Here is a 14,230-nt window from a genome sequence, read left to right on the forward strand (position 1 = left end):
AAATCAACCGTTGTGTTCTCCGGGCCAAAGAGGAAAAGGACCATCCAAGCTGTTATCAGCGTCAGGTCCAAAAGCCAGCGTATGTCATGGTATTGGGGTGTGTCAGTGCCAATGGCATGGGTAACTTTCACATCTGTGAGGGCACCATTAATGCAGAAAGATACGTATACATTTTGGAGCAACATATGCTGCCATTCAGACGTCGTCTTTTCCAAGGATGTCCCTGCATTTTCCAGCAGGGCAATGTCAAACCACATTCTGACCAGATTACAAGTGCATGGTTACATAAGCAGAGAGTGCAGGTGCTAGCATGGCCGGCCTGCCTGCCTGCAGTTCTGACCTGTCTCCGATTCAGAATGTGTAGCACATTGTGAGCGCAAAATAAGGCAATGAAGGACCGGTACAGTTGTGAAACTAAAGACACGCATAATGGCTGAATGGGGGGAAATTCCGCTTGCTAAACTTAACCAACTGGTGTCTTCAGTTAAACGCTTAATAAGTGTTATTAAAAGAAAAGGTGATGCTACACAGTGGTAAACAGTCGAGTGTCCTAACTTTTTTGGAGTGCGTTGCAGTCATCAGATTTGAAATGAGTGTATATTTTCAAAAATACATTAAATTCACAAAGTAAAACATTGAATAATGTGTTAATAATGTGTTTTCAATACAGTACAGAGTGAATTAAAATTTAAAATAATTTTTTTGCTTGTTTTTTTGCATTTTCAATACTGCCCTAACTATTTTGGAATTGGGGTTGTAAAAAAAAAGCAACACTATACTATACATTATTACAAAACACTGCATGGTAACTTAAAGGGCCATTAAACCCAAAAAAACATAATTTATGCTTACCTGATAAATTCCTTTCTTCTGTAGTGTGATCAGTCCACGGGTCATCATTACTTCTGGGATATTACTCCTCCCCAACAGGAAGTGCAAGAGGATTCACCCAGCAGAGCTGCATATAGCTCCTCCCCTCTACGTCACTCCCAGTCATTCGACCAAGGACCAACGAGAAAGGAAAAGCCAAGGGTGAAGTGGTGACTGGAGTATAAATTAAAAAATATTTACCTGCCTTAAAAACAGGGCGGGCCGTGGACTGATCACACTACAGAAGAAAGGAATTTATCAGGTAAGCATAAATTATGTTTTCTTCTGTTAAGTGTGATCAGTCCACGGGTCATCATTACTTCTGGGATACCAATACCAAAGCAAAAGTACACGGATGACGGGAGGGATAGGCAGGCTCTTTATACAGAAGGAACCACTGCCTGAAGAACCTTTCTCCCAAAAATAGCCTCCGATGAAGCAAAAGTGTCAAATTTGTAAAATTTGGAAAAAGTATGAAGCGAAGACCAAGTTGCAGCCTTGCAAATCTGTTCAACAGAGGCCTCATTCTTGAAGGCCCAAGTGGAAGCCACAGCTCTAGTAGAATGAGCTGTAATTCTTTCAGGAGGCTGCTGTCCAGCAGTCTCATAAGCTAAACGAATTATGCTACGAAGCCAAAAAGAAAGAGAGGTAGCGGAAGCTTTTTGACCTCTCCTCTGCCCAGAGTAAATGACAAACAGAGAAGACGTTTGTCGAAATTCCTTAGTTGCCTGTAAGTAAAATTTTAGAGCACGGACTACATCCAGGTTGTGCAGTAGACGTTCCTTCTTTGAAGAAGGATTTGGGCATAAAGAAGGAACAACAATCTCTTGATTGATATTCCTGTTAGTAACTACCTTAGGTAAGAACCCAGGTTTAGTACGCAGGACTACCTTATCCGAATGAAAAATCAAATAAGGAGAATCACAATGTAAGGCTGATAATTCAGAGACTCTTCGAGCCGAGGAAATAGCCATTAAAAATAGAACTTTCCAAGATAACAACTTTATATCAATGGAATGAAGGGGTTCAAACGGAACGCCCTGTAAAACATTAAGAACAAGGTTTAAACTCCATGGTGGAGCAACAGTTTTAAACACAGGCTTAATTCTGGCCAAAGCCTGACAAAAAGCCTGGACGTCAGGAACTTCTGACAGACGTTTGTGTAACAGAATGGACAGAGCTGAGATCTGTCCCTTTAATGAACTAGCAGATAAACCCTTTTCTAAACCTTCTTGTAGAAAAGACAATATCCTAGGAATCCTAACCTTACTCCAAGAGTAACCTTTGGATTCACACCAATATAGGTATTTACGCCATATCTTATGGTAAATCTTTCTGGTAACAGGTTTCCTAGCCTGTATTAAGGTATCAATAACTGACTCAGAAAATCCACGTCTTGATAAAATCAAGCGTTCAATTTCCAAGCAGTCAGCTTCAGAGAAGTTAGATTTTGATGTTTGAAGGGACCCTGTATCAGAAGGTCCTGTTTCAGAGGTAGAGACCAAGGTGGACAGGATGACATGTCCACCAGGTCTGCATACCAAGTCCTGCGTGGCCACGCAGGTGCTATTAGAATCACTGATGCTCTCTCTTGTTTGATTCTGGCAATCAATCGAGGAAGCAACGGGAAGGGTGGAAACACGTAAGCCATCCTGAAGTCCCAAGGTGCTGTCAGAGCATCTATCAGGACTGCTCCTGGATCCCTGGATCTGGACCCGTAACGAGGAAGCTTGGCGTTCTGTCGAGACGCCATGAGATCTATCTCTGGTTTGCCCCAACGTCGAAGTATTTGGGCAAAGACCTCCGGATGAAGTTCCCACTCCCCCGGATGAAAAGTCTGACGACTTAAGAAATCCGCCTCCCAGTTCTCCACTCCCGGGATGTGGATTGCTGACAGGTGGCAAGAGTGAGACTCTGCCCAGCGAATTATCTTTGATACTTCCATCATAGCTAGGGAGCTTCTTGTCCCTCCCTGATGGTTGATGTAAGCTACAGTCGTGATGTTGTCCGACTGAAACCTGATGAACCCCCGAGTTGTCAACTGGGGCCAAGCCAGGAGGGCATTGAGAACTGCTCTCAATTCCAGAATGTTTATTGGCAGGAGACTCTCCTCCTGACTCCATTGTCCCTGAGCCTTCAGAGAATTCCAGACGGCACCCCAACCTAGAAGGCTGGCGTCTGTTGTTACAATTGTCCAGTCTGGTCTGCTGAATGGCATCCCCCTGGACAGATGTGGCCGAGAAAGCCACCATAGAAGAGAATTTCTGGTCTCTTGATCCAGATTCAGAGAAGGGGATAAGTCTGAGTAATCCCCATTCCACTGACTTAGCATGCACAGTTGCAGTGGTCTGAGGTGTAAGCGTGCAAAGGGTACTATGTCCATTGCCGCTACCATTAAGCCAATTACCTCCATGCATTGAGCCACTGACGGGTGTTGAATGGAATGAAGGGTGCGGCAAGCACTTTGAAGTCTTGTTAGCCTGTCCTCTGTCAGGTAAATCTTCATTTCTACAGAATCTATAAGAGTCCCCAGGAAGGGAACTCTTGTGAGTGGAACGAGTGAACTTTTCTTTTCATTCACCTTCCATCCATGTGACCTTAGAAATGCCAGCACTAACTCTGTATGAGACTTGGCAGTTTGAAAGCTTGAAGCTTGTATCAGAATGTCGTCTAGGTATGGAGCTACCGAGATTCCCCGCGGTCTTAGTACCGCCAGAAGAGCACCCAGAACCTTTGTGAAGATTCTTGGAGCTGTAGCCAATCCGAATGGAAGAGCCACAAACTGGTAATGCCTGTCTAGGAAGGCAAACCTTAGGTACCGATAATGATCTTTGTGAATCGGTATGTGAAGGTAAGCATCTTTTAAATCTACAGTGGTCATGTATTGACCCACTTGGATCATAGGTAAAATTGTCCGAATAGTCTCCATCTTGAACAATGGAACTCTTAGGAATTTGTTTAGGATCTTTAAGTCCAGGATTGGTCTGAAAGTTCCCTCTTTTTTGGGAACCACAAACAGATTTGAGTAAAACCCCTGTCCCTGTTCCGATCGTGGAACTGGATGGATTACTCCCATTAACAAGAGCTCTTGTACGCAGCTTAGAAACGCCTCTTTCTTTGTCTGGATTGTTGACAATCTTGACAGATGAAATCTCTCTCTTGGAGGAGAGTATTTGAAGTCCAGAAGGTATCCCTGAGATATTATCTCTAGCGCCCAGGGATCCTGAACATCTCTTGCCCAAGCCTGGGCGAAGAGAGAAAGTCTGCCCCCCACTAGATCCGATCCCGGATCGGGGGCCCTCAATTCATGCTGTTTTAGGGGCAGCAGCAGGTTTCCTAGTCTGCTTGCCCTTGTTCCAGGACTGGTTAGGTTTCCAGCCTTGTCTGTAGCGAGCAACAGCTCCTTCCTGTTTTGGTGCAGAGGAAGTTGATGCTGCTCCTGCTTTGAAATTACGAAAGGAACGAAAATTAGACTGTCTAGTCTTGGCTTTGGCTTTGTCCTGAGGCAGGGCATGGCCTTTACCTCCTGTAATGTCAGCGATAATCTCTTTCAACCCGGGCCCGAATAAGGTCTGCCCTTTGAAAGGTATATTAAGCAATTTAGACTTAGAAGTAACATCAGCTGACCAGGATTTTAGCCACAGCGCCCTGCGTGCCTGAATGGAGAATCCTGAATTCTTCGCCGTAAGTTTAGTAAGATGTACTACGGCCTCCGAAATGAATGAATTAGATAGTTTAAGGACTCTAAGCCTGTCCGTAATGTCGTCCAGAGTAGCTGAACCAATGTTCTCTTCCAGAGACTCAATCCAGAATGCCGCTGCAGCCGTGATCGGCGCAATGCATGCAAGGGGTTGCAATATAAAACCTTGTTGAACAAACATTTTCTTAAGGTAACCCTCTAACTTTTTATCCATTGGATCTGAAAAAGCACAGCTATCCTCCACCGGGATAGTGGTACGCTTAGCTAAGGTAGAAACTGCTCCCTCCACCTTAGGGACCGTTTGCCATAAGTCCCTTGTGGTGGCGTCTATTGGAAACATTTTTCTAAATATCGGAGGGGGTGAGAACGGCACACCGGGTCTATCCCACTCCTTAGTAACAATTTCAGTAAGTCTCTTAGGTATAGGAAAAACCTCAGTACTCGTCGGTACCGCAGAATATTTATCCAACCTACACATTTTCTCTGGTATTGCAACTGTGTTACAATCATTCAGAGCCGCTAACACCTCCCCTAGTAATACACGGAGGTTTTCCAGTTTAAATTTAAAATTTGAAATATCTGAATCCAGTCTGTTTGGATCAGAACCGTCACCCACAGAATGAAGTTCTCCGTCCTCATGTTCTGCCACCTGTGACGCAGTGTCTGACATGGCCCTAATATTATCAGCGCACTCTGTTCTCACCCCAGAGTGATCACGCTTACCTCTTAGTTCTGGTAATTTAGCCAAAACCTCAGTCATAACAGTAGCCATATCCTGTAATGTGATTTGTAATGGCCGCCCAGATGTACTCGGCGCTACAATATCACGCACCTCCCTCTGAGCGGGAGATGTAGGTACTGACACGTGAGGCGAGTTAGTCGGCATAACTCTCCCCTCGTTGTTTGGTGAAATTTGTTCAATTTGTACAGATTGACTTTTATTTAAAGTAGCATCAATACAGTTAGTACATAAATTTCTATTGGGCTCCACTTTGGCATTGCAACAAATGACACAGGTATCATCCTCTGAATCAGACATGTTTAACACACTAGCAAATAAACTTGCAACTTGGAAATACAATTCAATTAGAATAATATTAAAACGTACTGTGCCTTTAAGAAGCACAGAAGATCTATGACAGTTGAAAATTAATAAATTGAAACAGTTATAGCCTCAATCCTTGTAAACAACACAACTTTAGCAAAGGTTTAATCCCATTAGCAAAGATAACAAATTCTGAAAGCAGGAAACAAATTACAGAATAAACGTTTTTTATCTCAGTCAAACTATAATTCTCACAGCTCTGCTGAGAGAAATTACCTCCCTCAAAATAAGTTTTGAAGACCCCTGAGCTCTGTAGAGATGAACCGGATCATGCAGGGAATACAATGAGTTGCTGACTGAAATATTTGATGCATAGTAAAAGCGCCAAAAAACGGCCCCTCCCCCTCACACACAGCAGTGAGGGAGAACAGAAACTGTCAGAAAAACAGATTAAGCAACTGCCAAGTGGAAAAATAGTGCCCAAACATTTATTCACACAGTACCTCAGCAAATGAAAACGATTTTACATTCCAGCAAAAACGTTAAACATAATCTCTAGTTATTAAACAGCTTTATGTATTTCTTACAGTGTAATTCTAGTGAAGTACCATTCCCCAGAATACTGAAGTGTAAAGTATACATACATGACATTATATCGGTATGGCAGGATTTTCTCATCAATTCCATTGTCAGAAAATAAAAACTGCTACATACCTCTATGCAGATTCATCTGCCCGCTGTCCCCTGATCTGAAGTTTACCTCACTCCTCAGATGGCCGAGAACAGCAATATGATCTTAACTACTCCGGCTAAAATCATAGCAAAACTCTGGTAGATTCTTCTTCAAACTCTGCCAGAGAGGTAATAACACACTCCGGTGCTATTTTAAAATAACAAACTTTTGATTGAAGATATAAAACTAAGTATAATCACCATAGTCCTCTCACACATCCTATTTAGTCGTTGGGTGCAAGAGAATGACTGGGAGTGACGTAGAGGGGAGGAGCTATATGCAGCTCTGCTGGGTGAATCCTCTTGCACTTCCTGTTGGGGAGGAGTAATATCCCAGAAGTAATGATGACCCGTGGACTGATCACACTTAACAGAAGAAAAATATTTCACGATTCAGATAGAGAATACAATTTTAAACAGCATTCCAATTTACTTCTATTATCTAATTTGCTGCAATCTTTAGATATTCTTTGTTAAAGAAATAGCAATGCACATTGGTGAGCCAATCACATGAGGCATCTATGTGCAGCCACCAATCAGAAGCTACTGAGCCTATCTAGATATGCTTTTCAGGAAAGAATATCAAGAAAATGAAGCAAATTAGATAATTGAAGTAAATTAGAAATTTGTTTAAAATGGTATTCTCTATCTAAATCATGAAAGAAAAAATTTGGGTTTAATGTCCCTTTAAACATGCAGCATTCTTGTATAGATTTTATTGGACAACATGCTAAAATACTGCATTGTCTGATTGTATACTGGACACCTGGCAGCCCTACTTATTGGGGGTAACACAATAAGCAAAGGAACAGTGTAAAGTAACTATTGATAGTGCCATTTGTGTGCTTATACTGTGTAGTGAGAATTAGCACAAGGTGAATAAGAATACTTAATATCCCTTTAAACATTTCCTCATAAAATTAAGAGCAGTGTGTACATACAAAGGTAATGGGGCAGGATTCTCAGGGGTCAGTGGATAAATACACAATCTTGGGAACTAATCGAATGAATGCAATTAAATACAAAGGTGCTACTCTGTGCGCTTCTGTTTTTTCTTTTATAGGAAATATCTGCCAGGGTTAAAGCATCACTAAAGTTAAAATGAAAGTTTCCTGATTCAGATAAAGCATGCAATTAAAAAAAAAAATGTTCCAATATATTTCCATTATCAAAAAATGCACATTCTTTCTTATTCTCCAGCTCCTACTGAACATGTGCAGTTATATACATTATATACAGTTTCAGATTGGCTGATGGCTGCCACATAGTACAGGGGAAGGAAAAATTGGATTTGCAAGGAAAATATTTTATTGCTCATTGCAAATTTAAAGTAAGTGCTATTGTCTGTATTGTGCATTTGTCAGTTATGTAACTCTACTGTATTTAGTGGTCCTTTAACCCATTGGTATTTTTTATTTTCCTAGGCATATTTTAATTACAGCTTATCTGCTATGCTATGACGACATCTATGTAAAATGTAATAATCCACTCTACTATACCATTCAAACTATGACAGATTTGGATACCCTACCAAATAAACAATATTTACCTTGTGCTAAGATATTGTGCAAAAAATAATCCCCAAAAAATAGGAGTCCTCTAGGCCAGTGGTCCATGAGAAGATGTTGGTGGTCCTTGACACCATCAACCAGGAATTAATCTCCTCTGATGGTGTCCCCCCCATCGCGCCGCAACTCCCTACAGTGCCTGGATGGACAACAGTGAAAACCGACGGAGAAGGAGTTAAATAACAATCTCCCTACACACGTTGCGTAGGAGCCAGCAGAGGTTGGTATAGTCTTGGCTTGAAATAGTGGAATTAAAGTATATAAAAAAAGAAAAAAAATTATCTTATATTTCATTTATTTTCTTCTCTTTACCTATCTCTTTGCAGTAGTTTTCCTAATTCCTTCAGATGGACTTACATATCTGTTTGTCTTCCTCCCCTCCATCTTCTTTTTTTTAATTAAATATTAATTATTTTTCATTCTAATAATTTTCCTGCGCACAAAGCCATTCCAACTGAATTCCAGTAATTGCCATCCAGCAGATCAGCCATATCCCACCAGTAGTATAGTAATTGCCAGTAATATCAGTCGTGGTTAGCTCACATCCATATTGAGAGTTCATGATCATCAGTAGTTTTGAATAATTCCTAACTGGGGAGGTAACTTGGAAGTTTTGTGGTCCTTTTAAACATAATAATTTTTTCCCACTTTCTGCCTCTCTGTTTCCAGCTCAAAAGTTGGCACTCACCCTTCATCTGTCATTTGGAAGTATTCTCTCATTTAAAAAAATAAACTATCAATACAAGCCCTTGAATGTTTTCATCTGCTTCCAACTTTAAACTTGTCTAATATAAAAGCGATATACTGTTGGGTGAAAATACTGCAAATATACACCCAGATTACAAGTTATGTGCTAAACCGGGTGCATAAATAATGCAAAAAAATAAGCGGTATCACGCTCTCCATCGCGCTGCCATTACAAGTTACTGAAAAACCTTATTTCTCCAACATTGGTGTGTCCGGTCCACGGCGTCATCCTTACTTGTGGGAATATCTCTTCCCCAACAGGAAATGGCAAAGAGTCCCAGCAAAGCTGGCCATATAGTCCCTCCTAGGCTCCGCCCACCCCAGTCATTCTCTTTGCCGTTGCACAGGCAACATCTCCACAGAGATGGTTAAGAGTTTTTTGGTGTTTAAATGTAGTTTTTTATTCTTCTATCAAGTGTTTGTTATTTTAAAATAGTACTGGTATGTACTATTTACTCTGAAACAGAAAAGGATGAAGATTTCTGTTTGTGAGAGGAAGATGATTTTAGCAGACAGTAACTAAAATCGATTGCTGTTTCCACATAGGACTGTTGAGATGAAGTAACTTCAGTTGGGGGAAACAGTTAGCAGACTTTTCTGCTTAAGGTATGACTAGCCATATTTCTAACAAGACCATGTAATGCTGGAAGGCTGTCATTTCCCCTCATGGGGACCGGTAAGCCATTTTCTTAGTCAAGCAAACAGAATAAAGGGCTTAATATGGGCTATAAAACTGGTAGACACTTTTATGGGCTAAATCGATTGCTTTATTTGGACATTTTATACATGTTTATGCTGATAATTCACATTTATAAACTTGGGGAACGTTTTTTAACGGCAGGCACTATGTTAGACACCTTTTCCAGTCAGGGAGGGCCTTCCCAGTTGTAGGCTGAGCCTCATTTTCGCGCCATTACTGCGCAGTTGTTTTTGAGAGCAAGACATGTAGATGCATGTGTGAGGATCTGAAAATAGCTGGAAAAGTTTCTAGAAGGCGTCATTTGGTATCGTATTCCCCTCTGGGCTTGGTTAGGTCGCAGCAAAGGCTATAGCTGGGACTGTATAGAGGTTAAATTTGTAAACGTCTCCGGTTCCGTTATTTTAAGGGTTAAAGCTCTGAAAATTGGTGTGCAATACTCTTAATGCTTTAAGACACTGTGGTGAAATTTTTGAACAATTCCTTCATACTTTTTCACATATTCAGTAATAAAGTGTTTCTGTTTAAAATTTAAAGAGACAGTAACGGTTTTGTTTTAAAACGTTTTTTGTGCTTTATTGACAAGTTTATGCCTGTTTAACATGTCTGTGCCTTCGGATAAGCTATGTTCTATATGTATGAAAGCCAATGTGTCTCCCCATTTAAATTTGTGTGATAATTGTGCTTTAGCGTCCAAACAAAGTAAGGACAGTACTGCCACAGATAATGAAATTGCCCAAGATGATTCCTCAGATGAGGGGAGTAGACATGATACTACATCATCTCCTACTGTGTCTACACCAGTTTTGCCCATGCAGGAGGCCCCTAGTACATCTAGCGCGCCAATGCTTATTACCATGCAACAATTGACGGCTGTAATGGATAACTCCATAGCAAATATTTTATCCAAAATGCCTACATATCAGAGAAAGCGCGATTGCTCTGTTTTAAACACTGAAGAGCAGGAGGGCGCTGATGATAATTGTTCTGTCATACCCTCACACCAATCTGAAGTGGCCATGAGGGAGGTTTTGTCAGATGGGGAAATTTCAGATTCAGGAAAAATTTCTCAACAAGCTGAACCTGATGTTGTGACATTTAAATTTAAATTAGAACATCTCCGCGCACTGCTTAAGGAGGTGTTATCTACTCTGGATGATTGTGACAACTTGGTCATTCCAGAGAAATTATGCAAGTTGGACAAGTTCCTAGAGGTTCGGGTGCACCCCGACGCTTTTCCTATACCCAAGCGGGTGGCGGACATAGTAAATAAGGAGTGGGAAAAGCCCGGCATACCTTTTGTCCCCCCCCCTATATTTAAGAAATTATTTCCTATGGTCGACCCCAGAAAGGACTTATGGCAGACAGTCCCTAAGGTCGAGGGGGCAGTTTCTACTCTAAACAAGCGCACTACTATTCCTATCGAGGATAGTTGTGCTTTCAAAGATCCTATGGATAAAAAATTGGAGGGTTTGCTTAAAAAGATTTTTGTACAGCAAGGTTACCTTCTACAACCCATTTCGTGCATTGTTCCTGTCACTACAGCAGCGTGGTTCTGGTTCGATGAACTAGAAAAGTCGCTCAGTAGAGAGACTCCATATGAGGAGGTTATGGACAGAGTTCACGCACTTAAGTTGGCTAACTCTTTTATTTTAGATGCCGCTTTGCAATTAGCTAGATTAGCGGCGAAAAATTCAGGGTTTGCAATTTTGGCGCGCAGAGCGCTTTGGCTAAAGTCTTGGTCAGCGGATGTATCATCCAAGACAAAATTGTTTAACATCCCTTTCAAAGGTAAAACGCTATTTGGACCAGAATTGAAAGAGATTATCTCAGACATCACTGGGGGAAAGGGCCATGCCCTTCCACAAGATAGGCCTTTCAAGGCCAAGAATAAGTCTAATTTTCGTTCCTTTCGCAATTTCAGGAACGGACCGGCCTCTAATTATGCATCCTCTAAGCAAGAGGGTAATGCCTCACAACCCAAACCAGCCTGGAAACCGATGCAAGGCTGGAACAAGGGTAAGCAGGCCAAGAAGCCTGCTGCTGCTAACAAAACAGCATGAAGGAGTAGCCCCCGATCCGGGACCGGATCTAGTAGGGGGCAGACTCTCTCTCTTTGCTCAGGCTTGGGCAAGAGATGTTCAGGATCCCTGGGCACTAGAAATAGTTTCTCAGGGTTATCTTCTGGAATTCAGGGAACTACCCCCAAGGGGAAGGTTCCACATGTCTCACTTATCCTTAAACCAAATAAAGAGACAGGCGTTCTTACATTGTGTAGAAGACCTGTTAAAGATGGGAGTGATACACCCACTTCCAATAAAGGAACAAGGAATGGGATTTTATTCAAATCTGTTCGTAGTTCCCAAAAAATAGGGAACCTTCAGACCGATTTTGGATTGAAGATCCTAAACAAATTTCTCAGGATACCATCGTTCAAGATGGAAACCATTCGAACGATTCTACCCACTATCCAGGAAGGTCAATTTATGACTACCGTGGATCTAAAGGATGCGTTCCTACATATTCCTATCCACATCATCAGTTCCTAAGGTTTGCCTTTCTGGACAAACATTACCAGTTTGTGGCCCTCCCATTCGGGTTAGCCACTGCTCCAAGGATTTTCACAAAGGTACTCGGGTCCCTTCTAGCGGTTCTAAGACCGAGGGGCATTGCAGTAGTACCATACTTGGACGACATTCTAATACAAGCGTCGTCCCTGTCAAAAGCAAAGGCTCATACAGACATCGTTCTAGCCTTTCTCAGATCACACGGATGGAAGGTGAACATAGAAAAAAGTTCTCTGTCTCCGTCGACAAGAGTTCCCTTCTTGGGAACAATAATAGATTCCTTAGAAATTAGGACAGAGGTCAGAAAATCAAAACTTCTAAGCACTTGTCAAGTTCTTCATTCTGTTCCACGTCCTTCCATAGCGCAGTGCATGGAAGTAGTAGGGTTGATGGTTGCAGCAATGGACATAGTTCCTTTTGCACGAATTCATCTAAGACCATTACAACTGTGCATGCTCAAACAGTGGAATGGGGACTATACAGACTTGTCTCCAGTGATTCAAGTAGATCAGAAGACCAGAGACTCACTCCGTTGGTGGCTAACTCAGGATCACCTGTCCCAGGGACTGAGCTTCCGCAGACCAGAGTGGGTCATCGTCACGACCGACGCCAGTCTAGTGGGCTGGGGCGCGGTCTGGGACTCCCTGAAAGCTCAGGGTCTATGGTCTCGGGAAGAGTCTCTTCTCCCGATAAACATTCTGGAACTGAGAGCGATATTCAATACTCTCAGGGCTTGGCCTCGACTAGCAAAGGCCAGATTCATAAGATTCCAATCAGACAACATGATGACGGTTGCTTACATCAACCATCAGGGGGGAACAAGGAGTTCCCTGGCGATGAGAGAAGTGACCAAAATCATAAAATGGGCGGAGCATCACTCCTGCCACCTATCTGCGATCCACATCCCAGGAGTGGAAAACTGGGAGGCGGATTATCTGAGTCGTCAGACATTCCATCCGGGGGAGTGGGAACTCCACCCGGAGATTTTTGCCCAGTTGATTCAATTATGGGGCATTCCAGACATGGATCTGATGGCGTCTCGTCAGAACTTCAAGGTTCCTTGCTACGGGTCCAGATCCAGGGATCCCAAGGCGACTCTAGTAGATGCACTAGTAGCACCTTGGACCTTCAACCTAGCTTATGTTTTTCCACCGTTTCCTCTCATTCCCAGGCTGGTAGCCAGGATCAAACAGGAGAGGGCCTCTGTAATCTTGATAGCTCCTGCGTGGCCACGCAGGACTTGGTATGCAGACCTGGTGAATATGTCATCGGTTCCACCATGGAAGCTACCTTTGAGACAGGACCTTCTTGTTCAGGGTCCATTCGAACATCCAAATCTGGTCTCCCTCCAGCTGACGGCTTGGAGATTGAACGCTTGATCCTATCAAAGCGTGGGTTTTCAGATTCTGTGATAGATACTCTAGTTCAGGCCATAAAACCAGTAACTAGAAAGATTTACCATAAAATATGGAAAAGATATATCTGTTGGTGTGAATCCAAAGGGTTCCCATGGAATAAGATAAAAATTCCTAAGATTCTCTCCTTTCTACAAGAAGGTTTGGAGAAAGGATTATCTGCAAGTTCTCTAAAGGGACAGATCTCTGCTTTATCTGTCTTACTACATAAAAGACTGGCAGCTGTGCCAGATGTTCAAGCATTTGTTCAGGCTCTGGTTAGGATCAAGCCTGTTTACAGACCTTTGACTCCTCCCTGGAGTCTAAATCTAGTTCTTTCAGTTCTTCAAGGGGTTCCGTTTGAACCTTTACATTCCATAGATATTAAGTTACTATCTTGGAAAGTTTTGTTTTTGGTTGCTATTTCTTCTGCTAGAAAAGTTTCAGAGTTATCTGCTTTGCAGTGTTCTCCGCCTTATCTGGTGTTCCATGCAGATAAGGTGGTTTTGCGTACTAAGCCTGGTTTTCTTCCAAAGGTTGTTTCTAACAAGAATATTAACCAGGAGATAGTTGTACCTTCTTTATGTCCGAATCCAGTTTCAAAGAAGGAACGTTTGTTACACAATTTGGACGTAGTCCGTGCTCTAAAATTCTATTTAGAGGCTACAAAAGATTTCAGACAAACATCTTCTTTGTTTTTCGTCTATTCTGGTAAAAGGAGAGGTCAAAAAGCGACTTCTACCTCTCTTTCCTTTTGGCTTAAAAGCATCATCCGATTGGCTTACGAGACTGCCGGACGGCAGCCTCCTGAAAGAATCACAGCTCACTCCACTAGGGCTGTGGCTTCCACATGGGCCTTCAAGAACGAGGCTTCTGTTGACCAGATATGTAAGGCAGCGACTTGGTCTTC

The 14,230-nt window shown here is 42.3% G+C and overlaps 1 protein-coding gene across 1 annotated transcript in view; it reads right to left on the reverse strand.

Annotated features, from left to right (window-relative positions):
• TMOD4 (tropomodulin 4) overlaps window positions 1-14,230 on the reverse strand; it is a 94,186-nt gene that overhangs the window by 50,811 nt on the left and 29,145 nt on the right. The window lies entirely within an intron of this gene.

This window comes from Bombina bombina, chromosome 1, assembly GCF_027579735.1.
Source record: "Bombina bombina isolate aBomBom1 chromosome 1, aBomBom1.pri, whole genome shotgun sequence".
Lineage (NCBI taxonomy): Eukaryota > Metazoa > Chordata > Amphibia > Anura > Bombinatoridae > Bombina > Bombina bombina.